The sequence below is a fragment of the Protomyctophum parallelum genome, assembly GCF_964188405.1.
Source record: "Protomyctophum parallelum genome assembly, chromosome: 1".
In the NCBI taxonomy this organism is placed as follows: domain Eukaryota; kingdom Metazoa; phylum Chordata; class Actinopteri; order Myctophiformes; family Myctophidae; genus Protomyctophum; species Protomyctophum parallelum.
This window is the reverse complement of record NC_139697.1, coordinates 90213068-90235651: the sequence shown is the minus strand read 5'-3', so window position 1 is coordinate 90235651 and position 22584 is coordinate 90213068. Positions and strand designations below refer to the sequence as shown.

Genomic DNA, 22584 nt, shown 5'->3' with positions numbered 1-22584 from the left:
TTTTCTCAAAAGTCAGATGTGGCAAACACAATTACCTCTGTGCCTTATGCCAAGATACAGAGAGAGCATGCAAGAGATGAAACATATCAAAATTATTTTAATAATTCCAAATCATCCCATAACCATTTCCAGATATTTCATGTATATACTCTGAACGCAACTGTCTCTCATTTAGTAATAAACACTTACACACGGACGCACGCACGCGCTCTCATACAGCCTCCTGTAGAGCCACGCCGTTATAACAAGTACGAATGCATTATTTTTCACAACTTCTTTCGGCACATGGGTTAAGATTTAACACCAATTAAGCAATCAAGCTAAATTTAGAAAGATCTAACCTAATCTCTCTCAAAGGTTCCCTCTGTAAACTGCCGGATGGCAGCTTTGTGCTCAACCAGTCCAAGGCAAGGAATCAATGAGAATTCTTCGTATTTATCCACTCTTTAACAGCTTAGTATAAATACTTAAGCATGAACAACAAATGCCAAACTGTTCACCTACAAATAGCCTGTGTAACAGTGCTTATGGTCCATGACGAGGCATGTTTCAAAACCGTGCTAAATTGTTCAATCTCAACTTGAAGAACAATCCAGCCAAGTGTTGTCCAAACAAAGATATATTGATTCAGATGATGATGCAGATGATACAGATCAACTGTATTGCACAATATGGTGTTACATTTCTTAAAAAACAAAAAGACAGTGTTTGGTGTATCATAACTAACTTCCTGTGTCCGTAACCGTTAGGTCATTTATTTTTCCCCGAGTTTCTGCTGGTAAGACATTGCCATTTCACTCAATCATATGTTGTCACATGGCGGCTGATTCCAGGCAATATTCTAGGGGTAAAAAGGTACCTTTGTACAAAATAATAATAATAATTATTATTATTATAATAATAATAATTTAACCAATTAAGTAGTAACGATTACAATTTCTTTAAGGGTTATAGGTTAAAAACTTAACCACAAACATCCTTTCTTTGAATGTAAATGTAAGGCATTTTTACATTATTTGCTAATTAATAAGATGTGTGTATTACAGTCTTGTGTAACATTGCACAACAAACGATTGTAATAGTATGACCACTCTATTATTTGAAGCATATCCTACAATAAAAAGAATGGTAATGAACATTTTGAATAATACAAAAAAAAAATGCTATGTAATTATCGGGAAAGTATCGGGAAAAACACCTGTGTTGTTGCAACTCTAGTAAAGTAGTGGACAGACAGGCTACAAATGTTTGTTGTGTGCTTTGACTCTGGAGTGCCTTTCAGTCTCATAAACCTGTCACCAGGCCTCATCACTTAAACAATACAAAGAAGCAATCCCAAGTTCATGCGGTTTACTATGACCCAATAAAAGTGACAGAAAATAACACTTTTGCACGCACATTGCATCTGACGATTGGTCAATGCAATGCAACACAGTACAGAGCCAAACACATGAAGTGATGATGTTTTTTAGCTTAGCCTCTGCCAAAACCTTTCAACCTAGCCTAGTCATATCATCAGAAGTCTCTGCCTACTGACAAAGCCAGGGAAATCAGTGTAGGGGCTAGAAAAACAGAGAACGGCCCTGACAAACCTACAGGCTTTGAAAACAAATCATATCACCGTTCCAACATGAAGGACCACCCTAAAGTCTTTAGACTGCCATTATGCCATAAAGTCTTTGGTCTCTATAGACAAATCCACAGAGCCTTGCCCTGTAAACCAGGTGTAGGCAATCAATGCAGAGCTGCCCTAAACCTTAGCTATGGCTGCTCCCCGGACACCCCTCCGTGGATTCGTTCAAAACATTTGAACCTCCTCCACAAAGGTTTAGCAGAAATAAGCTATCTGTAAGCTCACAGCGTGTCGCATCGCACCGTGTTGTGAGCTTGTAGATCTGCCATTTTCAACTCTGCTGTATGTCTGCTATAATCTGTTGCATGAGGAAGTACAGTATATAGGGCTTAAGTGGATAAAAGTACAAACGTGGCAGCAAAGTGAGAAAGAACAAACACTGAAAGCAGAACCACAGGTGCAAACGTGCACACGAAGGTGTGGAAGTGAGTGCAACGCGTGCCTTCAGCGGCTTCACAAAATGACCCCGTGACCTTTGTCAGAGCGTAGCATTGCCCTTACATATTGTCTGTCACAGAAGTTGAACATGAATACATCTCGACATTATCAATGTGGTGGACACAGCTGGCACCAGTGCTGCCAACCGACGTTCCAAATTCCGTCCCTGTAAACTTGTGAGCCGGTATTGGTGGACGTGAGCAGCCTACCACCGATGTCTCTCACTGACATCTCCCAGAACAAATTGGACAGGGTGTGAAGTGTGTGAAAACTGTGAACACTGAGTTGGATAAGAAAAGGAAATATAGTAAAACATTGACTTTGAAATGATACAATATTGTACAAAAGTATAGTCTCTAGTAACCGATTCACAGCTTTATTCTGTCAGGTGGTTATATTTAAATGAACAATCTATACACATTAAGACTCCTCTAAGAGACACCATTTTGGAGTTTTACTGTAGTCAGCTCTCAGCTAGCGAAAAAAAACGTAATAATGAAAAGAAATACCAAAAGCTCTTAAGTGTACTGCTAAATGTTATGGTTATGAATGCTATACATAGTATTGTGATGAGGGCTGGCACGATTACGACATTTAAGTGACGTTTAATTGTCACACAAATAATTGCAATTGATGATTGAATTGTGTTTTTGTCATTAGTAGGGATGTGAACGACTCAATATTTAGCAAATCGATAAATCGAGGCCGAATGTCATTTTCTTTCTTTTCGGTTTTGTTGCTGCACAGCATTGGACAGCGCAACTAACTGTGCATTCCTTTAAAGCACCATAAGTTCTTCAGCTGCACTCATAGTGTTTAGAATTTGCATCAAATCAATCAATATTACTTTATTTTGTAACCAATAAACATGCGTTTCCGTAGGCAGCATGAGAGCGCAACAGTGCATTGACTGCATTCAGCACCACAAGTTTTACAGCTGCACGTCATGTTTAGAATTTGCATCAAAGCCAGACTAAAAAAATACTTTATTTTGTAACCGTTGTTTAATCCCTACAACAGTAGCATCAACAGTAGCATTCACTAGACTCCGTAGCCAGACGAATATTCCATACCCTATAGAGCGTCGCAGTCCCACCCCTTTCATGACGACGACAGGCCCGGGAAATAATTTCCCATAGATGTTTCAAAAACTATTTGTTTAAAGATCTGTAAGCCTCGGACAAAACCAACTCGGATCGTGACAAATCATAACAAACAAATAATTAGAAAGGAGAAAAAAAAAGAGCAGGGTACAACATTGTTGTTTTTCTTCTTTGTATAAATCATTTTAAATTTGGGGTTCAGTGTCTTGCCCAAGGACACTTCGACATGTAGACAGGAGGATACGAACCGCCGACCCACGGATCATTGGACAACCTGCACTACCTCCTGAGCCACAGTCGCCCAGTGTACACAGAGATACACACTTGTACAGTTCTCTGGTAATCCAGCATCACAGTGTTGCGAAAAAAGAAAGAAAATGGAAATGATTATGGCGATTATGACGACTATGCAAAATATTATTGCAATGATCTAAAAAAAAACATTGCAATTAAGCGATTATGTAATAATTGTGACAGGCCTACATGGGAAGCGCTTTAGGGAATCGCAAACATTTCCCGGCAAGATGCACACACTGTTAGTAGGAGACTCTGCTGTTTGACAGATTCATCATCCCTCTGACGCTGTACATTATGTGCTCCTGACTGGAAAACAGATTACACATTAACTACCAAGACAAATACCTGCAAATCTCCAAATGGTGCCAAAAATAGTGTGCTATCAGTGACGCTGATTATGAACTCTACGTGTTCTAAAAGGACCTTCAGCGTGCTGTTAGAAGAACGTTTGGACATCAGCATCAAGACTGGTCTAAGGCCCAAAGCACACCAATGCAACTAGTCACAAGTACTTGCAACTACTCACAACAAACAGTTTTATGTACGTGTTCACACCAATGCAACTCCTTGCAACTGCCATTGGGGATAATGGTTTCATGCAACTACTCGCAACCATTTGGTTGCAAGGAGTTGAATTGTGAATAATTGGTGCATTTTGGGCCTAAAAACGACCAGTGGGTCACAGTTCGAGACTGAGAGACAACGATGGATGGATGTGCGTTAAATTAGTGCAGAAATGTCAGTGGTACGAGCACGTTGGCTCAGTCAGTCAAAGAGCATGAGTGTTGCACGTTTGAACAATGAGGAGTGAGCCAAACACATTTTTAGTCATTAAAATGTTATATTCTATGCCAGTCTCAGGATTCTGCAAAAATAGATCATTGCTTCAGCAAAATGATAAGATTCACGTTGCCAAATGTCTCTAATCTGAAACACCCAACTGCAAGAGTATGTAACTGTTTTTGTTGAATTATTGTCAGTGGTTGGAGGCAGGGGAGGGACTAGGGAATGGGAGGAATTACTGTATACTGCAGTGCACCTGTTTCTATAACTTCAACAAGCTACAACAAGAATAGATGGAAACTTTAACCACACAAACCCTCTATATTTGATAAATTAATAATCAGACGGAAGTCAGTTCTGTACTTAGTCCGCTTTTTCTCTCGTTTATCTTTTTGCCGGAAACATCTGCTCAACAAGCTCACAACGTGACACGACGTGAGCTTTGCCGTTTCTGTCTTGCGACTGTGCGAAGTCGTAAAAGCAACTTGGCCTCCCCTGCTGGGGACCAGAAAACACTCTCGGTCTCGTCAGACTTTTGAGTCCGTCAGCACAGTGGCTAAAGCATGGCCTGAAAAATAATGTTTCCTGCCCTGGACACGCAGCATTGAATTGGACAGCGGTGGCTTTGGTTAGGATGTCAGCACTCACAGCTGACAGCTGCTGTGAATGACCATCAGCTGAGCAGTGCTCAACCATGAGCTCCTCTGCTTCGGGCGAGTCTGTCGTGACTCAAAGTCCTCATGCCGCTGGTCAGTGCGAGTCAGATGACTGTTAAAAGGCCAGCTGAGAGAGGCCCGGAACGGTCCACACTTGTCAGTCTGCAAGCTGTTGCTGGCCAGGCAGTGACGCCAAGTCAACAGGCCTCAGAAGAGAAGACAAGGCTTACTCTCTGCAGCGCAGAATAAGCCTCTGGCAGCCATTGGCTGTCTGAATGTGCAGCACATTTACACATGGCTCTGGCCAGAAATAATGATGATAATTCATAATGAGCCATTTAGAGGTTTTTTTTCCTGCCCTTAACTTCCAAGTGAATTTCTCGGTGTGGGATCAATTACTACTATTGTTACTACTATAATGCTATTACTACTACTGCTACTGTACTTCCTATCCCGCTGATTGGCTTAAATACGACAGGAGTAGTTGCCAGAAATCAGGCTGCCATTTCTAAGAATGCCAAAGCAAGCAGTTGCCACGGGTAACCCCAGTTTAGGGTGGATATGAGTCATTAAAATAGATTATAAATTAATATTGGATAAACCGCTGGTGAAATAAATGAATGGCATCTATTAATAGCTTTTTAGCTATTCCATCTGGCACAAATTAGCCACCTATAAATGTTGCTTTGGGAAGTCGGGTCCTCCTTGCAAAACAACACTGTGGTCTGCTACCATAGAGTAATAAAAGGATAGAGACTGAACCGGAGCATCCCCCCCCCCCCCCCCCCCCCCCGCTATTAATTTCAGTGGAAGTTGCTCAGTGGCGTTTTAAAGCACCCGTAAGAACCGTCTACTTCCGCGCTGGGGTTTCCTCATCATAACTCCACGGGTCCGCCTGCACTGCAGTCCCACCTTTGACCAGTAGGGCCGAGCGCTTCAACGTTAGAGCGCTACAGGCAGCTATAGTGAGTCTGAGAGAGACTTAAAACCAAGTAAAACAGAAGGGAGGAATATACATTTAGCATGGGACTGGGAGTGATTAAGTTATTTTTCTTTAAGATTCGTGGACCGTCACCACTTGTTGCCATGAAAATGGATATATACGACCACTACGTAACATTGGTGAACTGTCGAGCGAGTGGTGACCGTCGACATTGTACAATTACGTATAATTAGCCGATCTACAAGCTCACAACGCGTTGCAACGACGCCATTGCATCGGATTGCAGGTGTTGCAGATTAATACATTGGAATAATTAATGCGGTCGGATAACGGGCGGGGCCGTGTGTAGCCCGCTTGTATAGGAACACTGAGTGATTATAGGTTGTTGTTACCTTCTCATAAACTCAGGTAGAGGTCAGCTGGCCGTGTGTGTGTGTGTGTGTGTCTATACAGTGGAATAAATATGGCAAGTAGTTGGTGAGTGAGTGTGCTTGGGTAAATCCAAATTTACTGGGGCTACAAATACAACAAAATATGTTTATGCTACGCGTCGCCTGCTGCTTTGAATTAAATTCATATTACCTTTTCCAATATCAAAGCCTGCGCTTAAGTCTGCATTGGTTCTGCAATGCAGGTTTCACCAATTTTTTGCCCATTCGTTGAAATTAGATGTCACCAGTATTTGTACACTAGACAGAGATCTCTGATCGTCCTTTCTGATGTCTGTAGCCAGACAGAAGTGACTTGAGAGATACAAAAAGAAGATGAGACGGAAGAAAGCGAGAGAGAGTTCAAAGCACGAGAGCATGAATAGAGCAAAAGTGTCCGCTGCATTTTCCCCAACTAGCCCATTTAGGACTGAGACCAAATTCTACAAAATGTCTGTTTCTAAGTCAGTGGTTCTAGAACTATTTCATGTCAAGGACCCCAAAAATGATATGTACTAGTCCTTAGTTACCCGTTCAAATATATGTGCTGCAGGTTTAAAATCACCTGTGGCTCCCGACATGTGCTGCGGTACAGCCGAACGATACGGACTGTGGTGTTTTAATTGGATAGGTCCAGACATCATGTGTACCGATTTTTGCACAAAAGCTGTAGGTGGAAGAGCAAAAATGGCGGATAATCTATCCCGACGCAAATGGGCGTGGCCTATATGGGGAGATGCATCATGACATGAGGCCGCCATGAAGCCAGCTGATGCAATAATTAATTACATTCATTTTGTGTTTCAGACATTCATTCAGACATTGAGTGAATTATAGTTAGTGAATTAGTGAATTATAGCCGTCGACCCCCCATCTGAAAATATGTTGTTCCATGGACCCCCCAGAAGCAAAGATTCGAGTTAAAAACGTTACGCTCTGAAAGAATATGCATTCCACATTTTCACGATATTTCAAAAATAGCAGATCTACAAGCTTGTAGATCTGCTATTTTTCAATAACTAAAGTATAACATAATGCTTAACCCATTCTGGACGGGAACCCCGTTTGGTGTTAGCATTATGTTATGCTTTAGCTATTGAAAAATAGCAGATCTACAAGCTCATAGCGTGCCACAGAGTGGCGCGCTACGAGCATGTAGGTCTGCTATTTTTGACCAAAAGGGGTTCCCGTCCTGAACGGGCTAGCAGAGATAAACTGAACTCTGAACCAGTTCCACTTAGAAAGGGGCGTCGGCACGCTGGTTCGTCCCCTGGGCAGTGACACTTCTTGGGGAATGGGCCGCGGCTGCACAGCTGCTTGTTCCCTCATGCTAACATTCTAAACCTAATCACTAACCCCACCCACCCATCTTGATCAATTTGTAATTCAGTACAGTGACTTCTCCCTTGATAATCTCTCGACCACTCTTCCTCCACCCCCTTCCTCCTGTTAACCTATCCAAACATGTTTCCCATTCCCTCTCTACCTCCCAGCAGTCAGTCAGTTGTTGCAGCTTGCCGACTGCCCGAGGTTACCATTAGCATTAGCCAACAAGGCGCACCACCCCCAGCCTTCCAGCCAATACGCATTAACCACCGACTAGATCTCCCCCTCTAAATTCAATTTAGGTTTATTTGTTGGCATCTCGCCAACATGTCTTAGTGTGAAATTGTAAATTGCGCAAAGAATTTTCACAATCTCAATCTGGCTCATTGGACTGACTTAGGCACTCTACTCTAATGTGTCATTGATGTAAGCTCCGCACACACACACACACACACACACACACACACACACACACACACACACACACACACACACACACACACACACACACACACACACACACACACACACACACACACACACACACACACACACACACACACACACACACACACACACACAGGTGGAGTCTAGAGGCAAATTCCCATGGGTGTTCCAGTGTTTCTCTGAAAAACCTGTTCAAAACTCAGAGGGTTTGGGTTATAAATAAACCTTGTGCCACGTAGGCACAGAGATCTTAAATAAACACCATGTTAAAGCTACAACACTACCATCTCCCATTCTGTGGTGAACTTTGACTGCATCTGGCTTGTTTCTCCTACTCTACCAGTCACTGTTACCCCAAATGATCAAAAATCTAGCCATTTGGTGAGTCAGTTAAAGTGGCTGCTGAAACTGGAAATCATGAGCCACTGTGGTCAATGTACCCTTAAGTCCATTTCCTGCCCCGTACCACAGCTTTATAATGGGTCATCAGAAAATTACTATTGAATGTTATATATTTGCGTCTGGGTAGTTAGCATATAATGTAACTTTAGATCCATGCTGGTAAAATGTCAGCGTTACAATTCCCTGAAGCAATGACAGAGCCAGAAAGAAAGATAAACTAGAAAAAGTGCCCTTCTGGGCACAGGTCTCCACCAGGATTCTTCCTCAGCCTAGTGGGAATATGCGTGCACAGTTTCATCGCAATCGGACGCTGCGTTGAGGAGTTGTGGCGATTTGTACAAAGTGGGCTACTCCTGAAAACTGTAGGAGCCAATCGTGGCCAATCAGGATGGAATATGAGAATTCAAACAAACCTGTCTTGATCACATGACTATGGAGATCATGTGTACCGATTTGCGTGAAATTTGGATAAAATCTGAAGGAGTAATAATAGAAAGTCGGCCTCCTGGTGGTGCTATAAAGAGCAGATGTGAAAATTTCCAAGCAAAGGTTTTTCCTTGGCCTCTAGGGAGTTGGCATACAAAGTTATCCACAGATCCGTGCAGTTAGAGGTAAAAACACTTTTCGGCCAGTTATAGCGCCACCTTGAGGCTGAGTTGAAATTGTTCATGTGGCATTTTGTCCTCGGCCTAGTGGGAATGTGGGTGCACAATTTCACGGAAATCACGCGATGTGTTCATGATTTGCAGCATTTTGTTTGAAACTGAGCACTCCTGTGAACTTTGGAAGCCAATCTTAACCAATCAGGATGGAGTCTGAGAAATCTGAAAGACCGGTTTCGTTGAATGGCTCTAGAGAGACTGTGTACCAATTTGCGTGATGTTTGGACAAAATCTGTAGGTGTACTGTGCAAAAACTTGTTTTGCACAAAGCGACCTCCTGGTGGCGCTATAACAGGCCGTTCTGGAAAGTTTGGGGCAGAGGTTCATCGTTGGCATCCAGGGAGTGTGTGTGCAAAATTTGGCATCGACTGGGTTAACGGTGGCCGAGATTAGCTGCTCACGGACGGACGGACGGACGGACGGACACACACACACACACACACACACACACACACACACACACGGACGGACGGACACACGGACGGACGGAGTGGAAAACATACTCTCCCCCCATGCCTTCGGCCTGGTGGAGACAATGAGCCAACACATCACTGAAAACCGAATTTACACCGTGCATAACTGCAAAACACAATGAACTAGAAAAAGTGCCCTTCTGGGCACAGGTCTCCACCAGGTTATCCACAGATCCGTGCAGTTAGAGGTAAAAACACTTTTCGGCCAGTTATAGCGCCACCTTGAGGTTGAGTTGAAATTGTTCATGTGGCATTTTGTCCTCGGCCTAGTGGGAATGTGGGTGCACAATTTCACGGAAATCACGCGATGTGTTCATGATTTGCAGCATTTTGTTTGAAACTGAGCACTCCTGTGAACTTTGGAAGCCAATGTTAACCAATCAGGATGGAGTGTGAGAAATCTGAAAGACCGGTTTGGTTGAATGGCTCTAGAGAGACTGTGTACCAATTTGCGTGATGTTTGGACAAAATCTGTAGGTGTGCTGTGCAAAAACTTGTTTTGCACAAAGCGGCCTCCTGGTGGCGCTATAACAGGCCGTTCTGGAAGGTTTGGGGCAGAGGTTCATCGTTGGCATCCAGGGAGTGTGTGTGCAAAATTTGGCATCGACCGGGTTAACGGTGGCCGAGATTAGCTGCTAACGGACGGACACACACACACACACACACGGACGGACGGACGGAGTGCAAAACATACTCTCTCCCCATGCCTTCGGCCTGGTGGAGACAATAATATGTCATTGTAATGTCATTGTGACTGGGATGCTGAGTTTTTAATGCATGAACCCTTTTTTTTTTTTTTTAAAGATATTTTTTTTGCGGCTTACGCCTTTTATTGATTTTTGAAGGGACAGACAGTAGGCTGACAGGAAACGGGAGAGAGATGGGGGGATGACATGCAGTAAAGGCCGTGTCGGGTCCGGGAGTCGAACCCGCGGCACACTGCGACTGGATTACCAGTCCGGTGCCCAGACCGTTACGCTACGGCCTGGGCGCATGAACCCTTTTTGACGATCTTTTATCTACAAATATAACATATCTCTTAACCCATTTTGGACTGAGGCAGATTCTAAAAAGCCCTCCAAATCCTGACCCAAGCCTTCTAGAAAAACTTCTAATATTTATATAGCAGCAAGTTTTTTAATTTTTTAATACTGTACATACTGTACATTCCCGCCCAGAATGGGTTAATTACACCAACACTGTTCATGTGCTTATTTATTGACAGTAACACCGTTCATTTTTAAGTTAACTAGTTGCGACTGAAGGGCGCAGTTAACTATGGAATCGTGCATTTCCCGTCAGTGTGTTGGTCGGGCACGTGACATCATCAGGGATGGAGCATGTGACATCAATGACATCAGGGAATATTGTCCAGCAATATTAAGCCCATATATGGAGATCCCTGATGTCATCAATATTGGCCAGCAACTCTACATCTGACTTCAAACCTCAAACTGAGCTGACCTGTTCTGACATTACATATGTTGATCCTTCCCCAGCCATCCTTCCTCTTCGATGTCTCCCTTTTGACTGAAACCTGCCCATTAAAATTCTAGACGGGCCTGCCCCGAAGTTATTAGTGCAGCCCTACAGCCTGCGAAAACAGTAATCAACAGGCCCGAAAAGATCTTACCCCCATGCCAAAGCACCAGCGCTCGCACAGCAGTCTGCTGTCACCCAGGCGGATATGCTGATCTGAGCCCCCATTCCAAAGCGCAAGCGCTCGCCCAGCAGTCTGCTGTCACCCAGGCGGATGCTTGCACGCGACCTCACTAGAGTTCTCAACAGGCCCGGCCGGCCCTACCTGGGCAGTGGGCACTCATCAAATCAAACCCTGTACACTCAAGACACTGTCCCCGCTGCCCCCCTTAGATGTCCATATATGGAGCTTACCTGTTCTGACATTCCATATGTTGATCTGACCTCATCAAACCCTGTACACTCAAGACACACTCCATATACTGTATGGCCACAGGACAGAATTTATTCCATATGTTGATCTGACCACCCCCCCATGCCAAAGCGCCAGCGCCCAGCAGTCTGCCGTCACCTAGGCGGATGCATGCACGGCTGCACGCAACCTCGCCGTCAGGGTGTCTTACTGATCTATTTTTGTTCGGCTTGTTTTTTTCCCCGTATGCGCTTCTCTATATGATTCTATTTTGAATCATAATAAGCATGCTTCTCAATCATTTGAATGATTAAAATACTAATCGCTAAGAAAGTAAGTTATAGTCACAGCCCTTCTTCCAAGCTGACAGTAGTGACTTCGATCATCTCAGCAACACAGTCTGCTAGAACCAAATATGGAGGAAATGCTAGTGAAAGAAAACACACACACAGACACACACACACACACGCACACACACAGTGTCTGACTGGAGTCACATGACTAGTGACATCATCTCATGTTGAGTAAAAGGCACAGACAGCAGGATCCAGGCCAGCCAAATGAGAGGGAGGTGTCCCTGACTGTGCATAGCCCACACACATGCAAGCACAATCACACACAGGTCCTCATAGCTTTAGACCTTCTGAAGCAGTCCAAACATGCAGGATATTAAAGTTTGGAAGATATGCAATGTAGTCATTCTGCCAATTGATTCCTTTCCACACACATTGCTGTGTGTTGTCACTGCTGTTGTATCCTACTGGCTCACCTGCCAGTGGAAGGCCCCCACCGGGAGGACGTAGCACCTACGTTGTACTCCTCCCGCCCAACACTCCCCCGCTGACAGGTGCCGCCCCCCTTAGCTCAATGAGGACGTGGAGTGACAAAAGCTACCCTCCCCGAACACGAGCCAATTGTGTCCGTAACTCCATATAGGCCCTCGACAAAGCCGGATGCACCACAGTCGTGGATTCGAACCCCTAAACTGTGCGGTTGTAGGACAGATACTTTTACCACTGTGCCACCCGAGCGCCAGATGGATGACTTCATGAATTTGCAGCTGCATGTTAACACAATTTTTACATACGACGCCTCAGGCCGTCTTAAGGATTCGAACCGAGAGGTGCCTTGGACGTCTGTGGACGTCCTAGCGCACCCTCAAAGATACGGGGCGAGATAAGAATATTCAGAATTTTTCTTTTTTTTTTTTTTTGTCCGTTCGCTTTTCGCTTGCCGTATGCTAACGCTCTGGGCAATTATTAGCTTGCCGTTGACTCACATGTTAGCACGGCGGAAAGAATGACTCGTATCTCCTAATCCAGGGCGCTCTCCGTGGTGATGAATGGATCGATATGCTGGCGCTTCATTTCTGCTCCTCATCCGTCTCTCCCGCAAAATATGAACGCTTTTTGGATCATATATCGTATAAATTAAAATGATCGGGATGTAAGGTCAACTTTGTAAAGTCAACTTTTTTAGGAAAGTGTTTCCGGTTCATGGCTTTCAGAGTAAAAGCGATCAGACAACTCCGGCACCCCAGAGCTCCTATTTTGAAGCACTTCCGGCACTAAAAGTGTTTTAAATGGATTATTACTTTGTACGAGACAAAACTATAAAATATCCCCATATAAAACTTATGCAGGTATATAAAAAAAGAATGAAAAAGATGAAAGTGACCGTCTTTGAATGCAAATAAAGGTCATCTTCTAATCACCTGATGAAGGTCTAACAGACCGAAACGTGGTTTCCCATTAAAACATTTTATTTGCATTTGAAGACAGTGCAAGTTTATTCTATTTCAGTGCATTGGGCCCTAGTTTGGTCTTCTCCTATGCACCTGTTGCCTTTGTAGGTGTGTAAGAGACTTGCTTTTTATTAGAGTATAAAATTCTATATAATACAATTCATAGAAGATATTTATTTCAATTCACGCACACAGATTTGTCCAGGCCCATCTATTAGACAAGTTCTGTATATGCCAACACAAAACAGTGCTTAAGTGGTTAGTTTTGGAGCAACCGACAACCGGTTTATGTAGAGTGAAACTTTTACAAAAGATTTTCCTGGCAATGCTTTCCTGTGGTGCAGTCAAAGAGATACATTTCCCCTTACCAAAATGGTCAGCATTCTTCCCTGTGTTACATACAAACAATTTAAATTAGAGCACACCCAACGCCACGTTTTAATTGGGACACATCATCTGCATAATGTCACCAAAAAAGTCAAATGATGACCGATATATATAGGTCTATATAAGGCTCTAATTTACATTTACAGTTCTGTGACAGTTGCTCCGACACTGAACATGCTCACTTATTTGTTCAAAACTCACCCCACGTGAATGCTTAACCAAACAAATGTGTCAACTGTGTCTAGCAGTTGGAATTGCCTTACTGAAACATTGGCTCGAAACACACTATATTGTAATATGGTGTGGGCGGTCTACAACAAATCCTGGCAGACAACCCACTATCACTTGGATTGTGTTTTCTATGCTGCATAACATGGAACCAGCCAGTCTGTCATCATAATTAGTCAGTTACATTTGGACACTATTATCCTGCCCCATACAGCATGTTTGTTGCAATTAGTGAATGTTTAACCCATTCTGACCTGAGATCAGATTCTAAAAATGTCTGTTTGAAAATGACAGTTTTCTGAAAAAGCTATGTTTCTATGCGAGTTGTTCTTTTTCAGACCTACTAGCAGACCTACAAGCTTGTAGATCTGCTCTTTTTCAATAGCTAAAGCATGACATAATGCTAACACCAAAAGGGGTTCCCGACCAAAAGTAATCAGCAAACTGGTCAAACGTTGGGCAAATTGTCAAATAATATCAGAAAGAGGCCAAAATTGTGAAAGTAGCCGATCTACAAGCTCACAACACCCTCCATCAATCTGTATCCCTATCATGGACATAAAGGAATGAACCAGACAACCAGTCAACGGGACATGTTCAACAACTGTGCCTTCTTTTACCAATCACTCCAGAGCACAGCCAAGCCACTTATTGGCTCGCCTTTTTCGTTCACTTCAAATCCAAGTCCTTATCAATGACTTTGGGGCGTTGTTGGTGCTGCCATCTCACGTATATATAAACGACAGGAAAGCTGTCCACTCTTTCCACAGAGATCCTCAGTCTGCAGTCTGCACTTATTCTCTGTCACATGGACTGTGGCTAATGCAAGCTCTGGGTTGGTTTCCTGGTACGTCACCACTAAAACACAACGTCACAGCTGTCAGCGCTGTTCTTAAAGAGACAGATTCTTGTTAACTAGATCCCTCAGTAATTTGCTTAACTAGTGAGGTAGCCGTTCAGGAGGACGTGGCCAGTGCTTTGAATGTGTGGCTGGTCGAAGTGGGCCAGTTCTTGACTTCACAAGCCAGAGCCACACAGATATATCGGACATTATTTGACCTTTTTTTTTACATCGTAGTTATGCATCTAAGCATTGTGTCTTGATGTTGAACAACATGTCATTATAGGCGGAGTTTTGTTGCCTATCGTTTCGAGACATTTTAAACAGATCTAAAAGTTCAAAACACGTGAGCTTGTAGATCGTTTTAGAGCAGAGGGAGCAGTTAGGACTCAAGTGTCTTGCCCAGGGACACCTTGACACATTGCTGGGGCCGGGACTCGAACGCGAGACCTTCTGCTTCCCAAGGGGTCTGTTTTCCCCGTTCAGCTATGGCAACCATTCAATGTCCTTTGTTGCATTCGAAACCCACCAGGCGCTCAAACATAACAGCACAGGCGCTGCTTTCTTTGGAGTCATGTTAATGAATGCAGCCATTTTCATTGGTCACGCATGGACGGCCTGCTCACACACACACGTCTAGATTTTTCCCCGCTCTCTGGGCATGGGATGTTTGAGTGACCACACGTCCCATTGTAGCACTGCACGTGTGTGGATACTTTTTCGGTGTGTTTGGTGCGTTACAGCGAGTAAGTGACAGTCCTTCGCAACTGAGGTAACTTCTGGTAGCTCGCAAATGTACCACATATTCTGCAATATGTGGTCAAGACCTTCGTCGCATTATACGAAACCCCATTACCGAACATTGCATCACATTTCTGACATTTGCATACTACGGCAGTTTACGGGACTGTTTCCCTCTTCAACGCGTTCATTTTTTGTTCTTGCATCTTGCCGACAACAATTTAATTGTACTGTAAACAAAGTTTCATTTAACTATGAGACGAGACTGATTACTGGGGAGGATGCACAATACACGCCCTCTGCACTTGCCTACACTCCCTGAGTCTTCGTAAGCATGCTTCCATATCACAGAGTCCAGACACGACCCTTCAACAGATAAAGCCACGGACCCACCTAAAACGCTGGGTCTGTGTGGGTAATGATGGGTGTGTTATATGTGGGTCAGGGATAGAGGGGCAGGGGAGGACAGGCCACTTGTGTCCCTAGTGAGTGGGTCCATCTTGTTGGGATAGACCGTTTTCTAAAACAACCCCCCAAAAGCATCTTTCCATGGCATGAAAGGCCATTATTACATGCACGGCCACAACCCACATGCTCTCAAAGTCACCATGAAATGGCATTCAGGGCAATTTGGGCTCTCTTTATTTCATGTATTTCTGCATGAAACAGAAGCAGAGCAGGTGGCTTTGATTTTATTGGCGTAATGGAATACGTATTCAACTCATTAAAAAAAAAGTCTCCCTTTTGTTTTTACACAAGCTGTGGAAGCAAAGAAATATCTCAACAACAAACGGAAGGTCTCCTCAACCTAAACAGTGGCACATGGGAGCACAAACACATTCATTTAAAAAGGACTCAATTAACTTTGTGGGTCAAAAAAACAAGTAGAACAGAAGCACTCTTAGCTCCAAAACATAACCACTGCTTCTATTCACTGTCACAGCTCTGAGAGATGAGCTAATTTAAAAACAGACCGACGGAAGATTCTGGCAAAGGCTGATGGCTAATAATGGCTCACCACCACCCATATAATCTCCGCTCTAGCTCACTGTTGTTGTCCTTTCAGGCTGTGGCTCGGGAGGTAGAGTGGGTCGCCCCACTAACCGCAGGGTTGGTGGTTCAATTCCCTGGATCTTTCTTCCCATGATGAGCAGGTCAGTGCCTTGCATTAGCAGCTCTGCTGCCACTTGTGTGAAGAATGAATAAGAATCAGAAATTGTGACGCTGTCTGTCTGATAGCAGACAACTTTAGTTTGAGCTATCAAATGTTTGACTTCAGAACAAAATAATAATATGTATATTGTTGAATTATATATGGAAAAGACAATATTGACATATATAATAGAAATATAATAATGTTTGGTCCATAATATTTTAATATCTTGTTTTTCTTATTCTTTTTTTGAGGCTTTGTGACATTGCTGTTCTTTGGAGTGGTTGCACCACTCAAAAAGTGAGACGCCGAAAGTGATTGGCCGGAATGTGATGATGTATGATGATAAGAGCGCCCCTCACTTCACACAAGTGTGATTTTCTTCCTTAGAAGTCTAGTTGTGGCTGGATTCACACACACACAGGGCTGCCATTACTACATCTATGGACTCACAGAGGTAATCTTGCAATGCAAGAGTAGTCCCACAGTACTAAAGTCTTTGGCACATTAGCACTCCTAGGTCTGTGACCCCTACGGGGGTCCTGACGCCTCAGAAAATCTTGGTAGGAAGTCATTGTCATCAGTCCCGCTCAACCGGGGACATTGCTCCACACAAATAAAACAACAAAGGAGAGACTGACACACAGGTTTGAGGATGAATGCTGAAGCTGAAATAGAGAGACACACAAAACAGGTGTTTATGCTAACATTGTGATTGAGACTACCCCTGCTCTGTGAATCCCAACCTACATAAGTGAATGCTATTCAAAACTACTAATAGTTCAGTGTGTAGTGTACATCCAGTTTTATCATAGCACAGCAGCTCTTTAATTAAACCATTTGTGTCCATAGGAATACATTCAGCGTAAATAGGTGAGCATTCTGCAAGCAAAATAGTTGATCTACAAGTTCAACACGTTGCAACGAACCGAACTAACCAAATGAACAATGTTTTGGCAAAGCTAATTAGTGCACAGCGAAAACAGGAGGGCTATGCTGCATAGACCCCTGGGGCCCCACTCAACAAAGGGTTTAAAAAAATAAGAAAAACTCATTTCTACATTTATACTCTATGTGCCTTCAGTGTGAATAATTTGTTGGAGCCTAGTAGCACTCCTACATCAGGAAAAGGCCTTTTTTTCCTGATAAAAAATAAACTACTACATTCTGGAAACAATGTTATCTCTCAAAGAACATGAATTGTCCCTCTCTCGCTTTGTATCTAAAGTCATTTGAAATAGCAACGTTTCAATTTACACCCGTTTGTGAATGGTGGCCCCAGGCACTAAGAATGCTGAGGTGTTACCAGACCAGATTCCTTGACCAGGTCACAAGTCAGATGCAACACAGTAAATATTCTCATCAAAGATCTGCAAACAACCTACTAACCTAGTACTTCCAATGGATTCAGTGGGTTGAAAACAGATACATGCAACTCAACACCCCAGTCAACAAAGTGTTGACAACAATGGGTTTAAGTGTTTTATACATTGTGGAGACATTCTTGTAACAAGTAACTGTTACATCATTTTTGCCAGTACAACACAATGACTTCAGTAGCTGTCGCCGGTTTGCGTTTCTTTATTCTACAAAGCCCAGAACAGATGATTTGATTGCCATTGGCAATTGTGCTTTTTGGGATCAGTAAAAGCAGCACCCATGGAAACCACAGGGATTCATAAGAAGTTTAGTTTCTTGTGTTTTCAACACTAAACTATCACTACATTTCATATCTAGATACAAATACAAAGTATCATGGCCCATAAAGTCACAAGACAAAATCTTACTTCTAGACGATGGTGACAATCTCAAGTACCTGTAATAGATTTAAATGGCAACAATGGTAGTGTGTCTAGGCTATTGGCTACTGTCATGTCATTAAAAAACACCATTCCAGGCCTATAAAATTATTCTATAGACCTGTGCTACGTGCAAAGTGGAACAACCAGTTCCACTTTGTATGTATTGTATCTACTACTGAGCATACTGGACTCCACGTCCACGTGGCACCATTTCCTCAGAAAAACGATTCCATTCATGTGTTTGTGGCCGCTACAGAGTTAACGGCAAACTTTATTTGCTCCATTGTGTGTAACTGTAAACCATCAAATGTGGCTCGTTTTCTAGCCTATGATAAATGACAAATGACGGTCTGTTGCTACCTTTAAAGGTTTAAAGGAAATGTCTTTGCCGGAACCTAGAACTGGGTTTACCAGTTTATTATCTACAAATGACAAATTGACAAATTTGGCTGGTAAAATGTTATTGTTTTGGAATATATGTAATACTCTAATTTAAATTTTCACTTTGTTGACATTGTACGAATATGATTGCTGACTTCTTGTCCATGACACCCTATAAGACACTAAAGACAGCAAGTTGTACATTTATCAGATATTACACTAGTCCGACAGACTGGGTTGTGGAGTGGGACATTTGGTAGTCTTTTTTTATTGGACTAAAATATGGTCTATATACAGGTATACATTCCTTCCAGAATTCCTTCCAGAATCCACTTGCTGACCGGCTGTCGGTATTGTCAGCAATTTAGTGTAAAGCAAATTGGACAGAAACGATTTACTCACATAATATTGAATATAACACTGCCATTGGAAATCAAACTTGGCAGGGCTTTTTCGAGATGCCGTTTTCTTTTGTTCATTCCAGAATAAAATATAATTTTTATAATTTATTATTTTTATTATTTTTACAGGTTCCAAGTCAGGTTAACACAGTTATCTTTTAGACATCTTTTCGATTTACTTCCACCTGAGACAGTTTACATTTCTCTTCATCTTTTCTTTCCATCTGCCTTCATCCAAGTAAGTACTAAGTAGCCATGACTTTAGATAATAAACTGTCAAAGAGCAGTGACAAAATACATAATGTAAGTCAGTCAAGTCGGAAACAATGGATGATTGGGTAATGGGCCTAATGGTATATGCTTACATGCTTAGGTTTCAATAACTTCCGCAGCAACAATATCCATAAGCACAAAATAATGACAAATCAAGATGTAAATAATACATACATACATGTACACCTATCAAACTATTTTCTATTGGGTTGTTTTTATTGGTTTGTTAAATGAGTACACTTTTGCATGCCTAGCTACTCTGGCTGGTGTGGTGTCTGAAAAAAGTGATTGTGTTGACAGCATGACACTTTGCCTCTAGCATTCTCCCTCTGAATTATACCTGCTATACATTACCTATTCACCATTTTATATCATCTGCCAGCCTTTTTAACAGCATTCTCACCCTACAAGATATACCTGACTTCAATATATATTTTTTGTCTGGCGTGTCTGTTTTCATGGTGCATCTACAGCTCAAGTTCAACATGCAGTCTGACATTAAAACAATGTCAATGATGGGTGATCATGGATGTGTACTCTTGAACAGGTATGTCTGGCTGACGGCTGTCCAGCCTGGATTTATCAGGAGGCAACAACAATGGCATTTATACTAAATTAAATAAAGCTTTAGTGTAAAAGTCGCTGGGAGAGATTATAATAATTACGGTACATGATGTCGCACAACACGGTTTCTTTCTTTTCTTCTTCATTTTGTCAACTCAGTTTTTTCTTTTTCATTGAAACAAAAAGTAGGCTGATTTAATAGCCTATTAAGCACAAAAGCCTAAACGAAAAAATTAGATAGATAGATAGATAGATAGATAGATAGATAGATAGATAGATAGATAGATAGATAGATAGATAGATAGATAGATAGATAGATAGATAGAGTGGTGTGTGTGTGTGTGTGTGTGTGTGTGTGTGTGTGTGTGTGTGTGTGTGTGTGATGTGTGTGTGTGTGTGTGTGTCCGGCCGGACACACATGTTATATCTGCCGTTTTGAAAAAGGTAACCTACTTATGTTATTGTGACTTCTCGTGAACAAACAAAAGCTCCTTAACTGCCCAAATGTGCCAAGTCTTTGTGTACTAGTTAGCACGCCTTGAGCCTTTCCTTGCCACGGGACTGAAGAGCAGATACAGCCACTTGTCAGTACTGCTACAGGCCAGGCAAGCATCGGTACTTAAGTTGTAAAAACAGTGCACACATTAGCCTGCGAGGAGCAACAGGCCAGTGCTTCTGAGATGAAGGACAAGCCGATGCAAATAGAAAGAAAAGTTCTTGAGTACACAAATGTAACGAGGTATATTATTTGTAATGATGCATGTCAAAAAGTAATTTCGTCAGTCATGAATATAAACTGTCAATAAAATAAAATAGGCCACAAACTCAGATAAACGTTGCAAATATGACTTTAGATCCCAATCCAAAGAGCACCGAACCTCTGGCCCAGCCCTATGGGTGTTACATGACACAAGGCAAGTTCTGGCAGGTATAACTAATAGTTTACACAGAAAATTAATGAATTCCCAGAAAACGAAAGATGCAAATGTGAATACACTCGGATAACACAATGGAACAATGACAAGTCAGTGTGAAAATGTGACCTGCAAACGAGATTACAAAGCCAAGACATTACAGCGTACAATTAAATTCTGTCATCAGGAAAACGTGATCAAATGGCATATTCTTTGACCCATGTCATTCAAGTGAAATAGCAGACAACAAAAATCCAATTAAAGACTATACGTTTCAGCTGCATACTTATAACAACAACCTGTGGCTATTATCCAGCTTGCCTGCTGAATGTTGCAGACAGCCCTGTGAGGGAGGGGTATACATGCAGTGCTTGTATGCACACCCATACAGCCACCCATCCAGACTACTAGAGTACACACTGTGCTGCATGTGTGTGGGGGAAGGGGGTCGTCAGCATTCACAGAGCGACAGAAGCCCTGAAGCAGCGTTGTTGTTTACCCAATGTCTCTCTGTCAGCCCATGCATGCAGCAGCACAACACCTGGCTAACAAAAACACAGCCAAATCATGTGTGGCCGGTTAAAATGACACGCCGACATACAGGACGGAACAAATGCCGATGTGTCAGCGTTTGCACGGTCACACACAGGCTGATAAACACATGGCTGCGAGACAAGGGACGGTCAGGGACCACGTTGCCTTGACACACAAGAGAGAGCGGAACCATGGGAGCTGCAGCAGTAATGCAGGTCTCCTCCCTGAGAACAAACACCAATACATTTATATCTAAGGAGTGGATTTCTGTCTTTTTGGCATCTGACCTTCCCGTGACACGACGCATTAACATTGATATTTGAAAATGAATGAATAATAGTAGTTCCGATTCAGAACATACATCATGGAATAGCTGAGGCTAACATCGCTTAGTAGCGCATTATCATGCGGCGGCTGAAGCCATTATGAATCACACATGACATGATCTCTCTCTCGCACACACACACACACACACACACACACACACACACACACACACAGAGGGGCTTGGCTAGCGTTAGCGAGCTAGCTAGCAGCCTAGCTAAACGCTAGCTGTGCTGGGTTAACAACCATTACACTGCGTGTTGACACGGACCTGGATCAAAGACTCGCTTGTTTTCCTGCTATTTAGGAAACACACCGACATAAGATCACCAGTGGCAACGCATTTTTCGATCAAATCAATGTTCCCCATTAAAGGCAGCTGGCTCGAGGGGAACACGTGGAGAGAACACGTGACAACCCATAACAAAATGTGCTGGGGTTTAAGACTTCAAATAGGGACAAATGCTGATCGATAACTCGTGGTTGTTTTATACGATTGCCCGACACTGGGAGACATCACACCGTTCTCGCCGGCCCTTAAAAATGGGAGGACTGTGGAGTCTGGCTTTTACAGTGGGAATCGCCCTGAAACCCGATGGCAGTCTGGCACTCTCCTGCAGTGCTAAAGCTAAAAGGGCTTCACGTCTGACTAGGCCCAGACATGGACATGATGAGACCCGTGTCTGGCTCTGAATTAAATATTGCGTTCAATTAATGCAATATGCATTGCATGTCATAGTAATCCATTCATCTCCGCCGATGTGCAAACCCATAGACGATGTGCACTTACAACAAACCCGAAACCCAGCCGCACA

At 42.9% G+C, this 22584-nt stretch overlaps 1 protein-coding gene across 3 annotated transcripts in view; it reads right to left on the bottom strand.

The window, feature by feature from the left end:
* Positions 1-22584, bottom strand: part of larp1 (La ribonucleoprotein 1, translational regulator) — a 67581-nt gene that overhangs the window by 43491 nt on the left and 1506 nt on the right. The gene's annotated exons all lie outside the window — the stretch shown is intronic.